Raw genomic sequence first — 7,595 nt, 5'->3', positions numbered from 1 at the left:
GTAAGAGTTACACCATGGGCAACGAACTAAAATCCACTTAACTAATTTAACTGGTAATCATGAACGATATGCGGGTATTAAACTGAGAGGCGGGTACATGGACCGGGTGAGACAAGAGCACTCTTCTACGCCACTTGTCGTGCATGCACTCTTGCATCGCCACTTGTCGCGCACCTACATCTCGGCCAATGGCATTACATGCACTATGCATGTCCGCCACTTGGCAAACATGCATATATCTTCATTCTCTATTTAAGGATGGTTGGTCTTGCATTTTAGAGGTTGGATGGACAAAATAAGAAGGCTCTCATAACACCACAACCACAACCGGCCAAGACCGCCGCCGGCCAGAACCGCCGACCACCGCCGCCACAAGACTGCTGGCCACCTCCGCCTCTGCCTTGCCGCCGCCAATTGCCGCGGTTGCCGCCGCTGTTTGCCGCGGTTGGCCGCCGCTTGGCGCCACCTCCTTCGTCGCGTTTCGTTGGTTCGTTTACTAGCACTTGTTCGTTGAACCTCGGTGTCTCGACCGGTTAGTCATTAACCGAGGTATATCTTTCTCATCGGTAGTTAAATATATTTTCACTGTCCTCGTATTTGTATGTAACCGGATCCTGTCGGGTTTCGCTTTGTTGATCATTTGTTTATATTTCCGCTGCGTTTTATTAATTAACTTGCTTAATTAATTAACTATTATTTATTGAACCGGGTTTTTGATAAATAAAATTTTGACCGATCACCACGGAAACCCAACTAATTTAACGTTCAAATAAGCCAAGCCATCTACAAATTGCATAAGGGTACTAGGCTCCAGTGGCGAAGCTTGAGATTTCCGACCGGGGGGTCGAAAACGTATATACCCAAAAATTTCTATAAAACGGGGGGTCGAAAACGTATATACCCAAAAATTTCTATACGAAAACTACATACTCTCCACTACTGAGCGAAAAGTTCGGAGGGTCGGCCGCCCCCTCCCGCCCCCACTATCCTTCGCCCATGGTATTAGGGACACTATCATCATTGCCTTCAAGTGCCCTCATTCCCCTAATTAATTACACATGATGTGTTCTATGTAACACATGGTTTTCGTGTGTAAATTCCCCATATTTGTATTTGTTTACCACAAATCTGATAGGAATATATAGTTAATGTTAAAAGTTTAGTGATTCGCATGTTTTGATGAAAAACAGAGAAGATTTGGATGAATAAAGCATCAAGGAGTAAAAATGGGAGAATAAGAGGAGAAACGAACAGGGTACAACCCGTACACACATTGGAAGGTATGACCCATACTAGCAGCCGACATAATGATGACAAGAAACCACTATGGTGGCCCAATCAATAAGAGTACGACCCGTATGCAATAAGAGGGATATGAGTTGTATGCCGACCGAAAACCCTAAAAATGTCGCATATAAATACCATACGCTGTGGAAACCCTAAAAAGAGACTTTTAACATCTGTAATGGACATAATGGCTATTAAGAGGCTGTTTGGATGAGAAACAAGTGAAAAGACGTGAAGATCGAAAATCTAACCTTGTGGATAGTGATTTCTATTATCTCGGGTTCTTTGTTTAAAGTTATCTTGTCTCTAAACGTTTTTGTAACTGTTTAGATTGATGTATGTCGTTAGTGACATGCAAAAACCGAAATAAACTAGTAGCTAGAGTAAGTCGGATATCGAACCAAGGGGGGATTGTGGAAAGTGTTATTATGCTAAGTATTAATTAACTAATGATAAAAAGTAAGAATCAATCGAGAGTTTGATTGTTTAAGAGAATTGTCTAAGTTAACAAATAAAAAAAACTAAGGTTTAAATCAATAGGAAAGAAATGGTTCCTCTAGATTTCAGGTTTTGCAGTTAACTTCAACTATGTGTTTAATCGTAACCTACATAGACATAGATATTAAACTCGATTAATTAATTGTGATAACCAACGACTAAGTACTCCGGTCAATACATAACGCGAGGTTATCGAATGATTATCAATCACAATTTATAAACCCTAACCCCATGTCAAATATATCCCAATTACTAGAACTCTCGGGAACTGAATGCTTAGAAATTAAGGTTTAAATAAATGTAACTGTTTACAATCAATAAATCAAATCAATGGTGAAAAGCATCGAATGCTTAGATCACCAAGTTAAAACGATTGTAGCAAACACATAGTATCAATTAACTTACAAAAAACCTCCATCTGGAGGAAACCATAAAAAGACTAACCGCTCATCTCGCAAACTTGATCTTCGATAATCTTGAGCTTGATATGATGCAAAATAAGATGATCGATATGACGTGTGCGGCTCCTCCCCTCCACGTGATGTTTTTGGCTGATGAATTAATGTTGTGCGAGTCCCAATGTTCGCAAAGATATCTCCCCAAAATCCTATGTCAGCCGCCAAAGATGATATGATCTATGATGATGGCGGCTACCCCTTGAATACGTGATGATATATCTTAGGTTTAGAAAAATAAGAATAATGCCCCCAATGATAATGATTGTGTTGACTATTGTTCACGTGGATCCTTAGGGTTTTCACAAAATCCTATTATCCTTCAACTTGATCAAATCATGCGCTGCCATATAATTCCAACCGTAGCCTACGGTTATTACCGTAGGTTACGGTTTCAACTTTCTGTTTCTTTTCTTCTCTTCAACCATATGCTACCCAAGGTCCACCGTAGGTTACGTTCCAGCTTGGCTGGATGTTTTTGGTCTTTCATTTTGCATGCATTTCAACTATAAATAATTGACCAACATACCCCTAGACTTCATGGTTTCGCGTTTCTTTCACATTCAAGCTATCACTCGACCCGAACACGTCCCGAATGATGTAATGCATCGTGATAAACATCCTTGCTTATTCCGTTCCATCACCAAGCGTTCTAATTTAACCGAATTAAGCGTTTAACCTATAAAATCACAACCACACGTAGTGAACATATTCCAAGCATATAATCACGTAAATGGTAATAAATCACACGAAATACGCACATTAACACTAAGGTTTCACACTCTCCATCACAGATGCAAATATTTGTTGAATGATTTGATGTTTGATTTATATATGTAGTACGATTTTAGTAGTGTGTTATGGATTTAATCTTATCATGTATATGAATGCATGTTGCGTATTGATTGTTATGCTGAGTTGTGTGGTTGAGTCGGTCTTTCTATGAGGCTATGCATGCTAGATCTGATATCTTTTCTCTCTAGGTTATATTGAGGTCCATTAATCTAAGGCTTGAGACCTTAACATGTAATAGACAACTTAATAACATAACTGGTAAAACGTGTGAGCTACTTACTTACTTACAAGAAGGATCCAGTTAAAAGGATCTGGAATCTAGTTACAGTTTTCTATTTGGTTGATCTTAACTAGTTCGTAAGTCGCAGTGTTTGTTGACTGTAACATTTCTAATTTTCACGCTTAGTCAATGATGTGTTGCAAAATACATATGTTTTTCCTTGTAACTGTATACGTTTTAAGTCATTTAATTAGTTGTTTATAGCTTGTACTTAGTTGTGGATGTTTTTGCAGGTGTTCGTGTGCAAAAGGATTGGAAATCGAGGAAGAAACGAGCACATGGGAAGAGGCATGAAAGAAAATGAAAGGTACAGGATCTGATGTTCTTAGAGTGTCGCGAAGAACTAGTGTTATATCCGGCCGTAACTGTTTTGGATCTCGTGCTACGCGAAAACTAGAGGAAAAGTCCTTGCGACACAAGAGGGTCGTCAGAATCGTGAACAACCCTAATTCGATGTTTAAATTCGTTTTTGCCCAATCTATTTGTGATAACCTACTTCTAAACAAAAAAGAGAGCACTTTTGGGCAATATCAAGATAGAGAAGGCGTTTGGGATCAATAATCATTGTTAAAGATCAAGGATCAACTACTTTGCAACTTGTTAAGTCATGTGTTTTGATTCCTATTGTTTATTCAGAATTCTAGACTTCATGTTTTTTGAATCTTTTGACTTGTTTTCCGATTTCAACCATAAATGTTGGCTAAATCTTTATACCACTCAGGTTTATGATGAATATTTGTTGACTTTTGCTGATTTATTGGTTTTGTATTCTTTTTGATGGACTAATGCTAAGGTAAAGAACTTAATTATAATTGATCTGATGTATGTGCGTATTTAGATCTGATTTATGATTAATATTTGTTCCATATGTGTCTTGTTGAATGTCTTTCAATTTTAGATGCATATTAGGTTGCTTAATGTGTGTTTATGATTAGTTTGTGGTATATTGACATCATTTCTGTAGGATCATTGACTGAGAGTTTAGAGGAGCTAAGTATTCTACCTATCTTGATAGCTGAGAGGTGAGAGATAGTCGGGATATCTTTGGTGTTAGGTATTTAGGTGTAAAGGCTCTAAGAGGAGGTTTCCCTAAATTTCTTCGTATTTTTTACTATCTCGTGTCTTATCAAGAGTGCTTAGGTTACCCCTTGCATCTTAGGGTGTATTGAGATAGTGAGATTGACATGTAATCTACCTTGTGGGTACTTTAGTATTGTTGGATAGACTGACATGTAATCCGACCAACCAGTAAACATCACACGACCCTTAGGATTTCCTTTTAGGTCACACCTAGAGAATAATTAGGGATCCAGTAGGTAGTTTGTCTGACGTATTATAAGATCTTGGTTCCACCATAGTTTCCATAGCCAAGAGAAACGTGAGAGTTACAAATATTCTAAACCTGGGTTGTGCTTTTCTCATTCTTGATTTCACTTAACTGGTCGATTTGACAACTGGTAGTTTAAGTTATCTTTAGTTTTAATTCGTTTAGTTTAAGACAAACAAATCCCTCGTCTCAAATAAATCAAATTTCTTAGTTAGTAACTGAAGTCTAGTTTAGGCATTGCTAGTGTCTCTTAGGTTCGATATTCGGACTTCCATTAGGCTTTACTACAGTTGATAGGTACATTTGCCTGTCTTGTGGTCTAATGTTAGGAGTGTCTAGACTTTAATTAGAGTGTCTAGGTTAGTTTAACCTTAGTTTTTAGTAGACCATAACGAGCACATCGATCGATCTTGCATCTTATCAATGAGAATCATTTTGAAGTCGTTATATATATGTGAAACAACATATATTCAATCATTACTTGGTGTTATTCGATTAATCATTCATACATAATATACATAATGTGACATATGTAACATCATTCGTAAATACTTATAATTCAATAGTAAACAACAGATGATTTGAGAGACGTGTGATCATTTTCAAATCAAATTATTTCGGTGGTTCTCCCGAGTAATTCAATCGAATACAACTTAGATTGATAAATCGAACTCTAGTATGTGTGGTGAATTTGTATGAACCAGATGAAAAAACAACCAAAAACTGATTATGAATTTCAGGGTTAGGGATAGGTAACGGCCATTAGGCAGTTATGTCATTTTCTTAAATAAAAAGCCTCCAAAAATGCCCTTATTTTTTTATTTCAAAAACAGTGTCCAAAATAGGAAAATTAAATTTCTAATTTGGTAAAGCAATTTCTAAGGCACTTTTTAGCTGAACCCCAGTCAGGGGTTGCCGTCCCTTGGAACCTCCTTTGATTACGGGCTCCGCCTGTACACTTTGAATTATAATAAATCAAACAAACATGCACTACAACACTTCCTAACTTGCTTGATGTGTATTACAATTCACTTTGGTCCCAAATTCAATTCCAATAACACAAAAAATATCAAACACACACTCACCGTGCACGTGATACTCTACCCTTTGAAGGAAGCCACATTCAAGCGGGTAGTTAGCGGCTGCAATGTTACCGTGGGTACTCGCAATACCCGCAAGGGGTACCCATGATACGCCCAAGCACCCTAATCATCAAAGGCAACGAGGATTTGGAATACGTACCCGTGATACGCCCCAAGCACCCTAATCGTCAAAGGCAATGAGGATTTGGAATAAAGTATTATCACTCATAAATCTTACTATATAATAAAAGAAACCACTTTAGGGACACTTGTCATAATATTATGTCATCTCTTATAGATAATTATTATTTTAATTTAATTTCTTCTAATTAATTATAGATAACTCTCCTACTAAATATTATTTAATTTAATATCTTATATTATAGATAACCCTCCTACTAAATATTATTAGTTTAATATCTTATGAATAATTATTATTTAGTTTTATCTCCTTCTCATTTATAATATTATTTATTTGAATTAATTATATTTGAACGTTTTGTTTAGTTTGGTATCAAATAAATTTTACAAAACTTAAAATAAAATTAACTAATATTATTTACCATTTATACATTGACGGAGTTTTAAATAAAGGGTTAAATTTATTGAGACTTCGTTAACAAATTTTGCAACAGAATAATCTATTTTATCACGAAAACCAAACTTTGTATTAATATATTAAATATTTTCATTTTCACTATACACAATTATATTTACTCGACCCATGTAACACATGAGGTTTTTTAAGATATAACTTTTTATTATTTGATATATAAAATTAGATTTATTCAATTCGTACAATACACGGGGTTTTTTAAGGATATATATTTTTTATTATTTGGTACAGAAAATTACATTTATTCAAACCGTGTAATGCGCATATTTTTAAAGATGTAATTTTTTATTGTTTGTATATAAAATTACATTTATTCAACCTGTGTAATACATGAGGTTTTTTAAAGACGTATTATTTTATTATTTGGTAAAAAATATTACATTTATTCAACCCGTGTAATACACATGGTTTTAAAGATATAACTTTTTTATTTGGTATATAAAATTACATTTATTCAACCCGTACAATATGGTTCTTATAGATACAACTTTCTATTATTTAATATATATAATTATATTTATTCAACCCGTACAATAAATGAGTTTTTAAAGATATATTGTTTTATTATTTAGTGTATAAAGTTTATTTATTTAATCTCGTATAATACACGGGATTATATCCTAGTATATTTTATAAACCAAAAGTAATTTTAAGAAACATAAAAATAAATAAATAACAGTACACCTATAATAAAAATGGGTTTATAAATTTTATTTGGTAGATGTGGAATGATAAATTCCTCAAGAAAAATTATTTCATAATCCAGATGGTGAAACTATGGTGGATTACACATTTACACAAACGACTGAGACATTGCTCTAACTAAAGTAGTAAGAGACAAAGCCAAACCACACTCAAAAATATGGTGAGCTCGATATCAACTGGTATCGAACCGATACTAGTATTAAAAATATCCAAAAGTAGATACTTGTACCAAATATGCCTGGTACGATTCAATATCGGTACCCGATACTATTTGCTCGTTTCTGATGAAAAATGCTTAACATACCAAAGCTTATGTCTCTTTCTTTCTTGGTCATCATTTATCCTACTTGAATATGTCTTATTTTCACTAATTTTAAAGCCTTGTCATAAAGGCAAAATCATTTTTGGACTATTCACAACAAATTAATTTTTTAGAATGAAAGGTGGACCAGACAGTCTACTAGCTCAACCGTGGATCAACCACTTTTCTAATTCTCTTTTTCTTTGCAATCCTAAGTGATTATATCAATCCAATCCTATCCTTTAGATT

This window comes from Helianthus annuus, chromosome 15, assembly GCF_002127325.2.
Source record: "Helianthus annuus cultivar XRQ/B chromosome 15, HanXRQr2.0-SUNRISE, whole genome shotgun sequence".
Classification (NCBI taxonomy): Eukaryota; Viridiplantae; Streptophyta; class Magnoliopsida; order Asterales; family Asteraceae; genus Helianthus; species Helianthus annuus.
Note: the sequence above shows the minus strand (reverse complement) of the source record.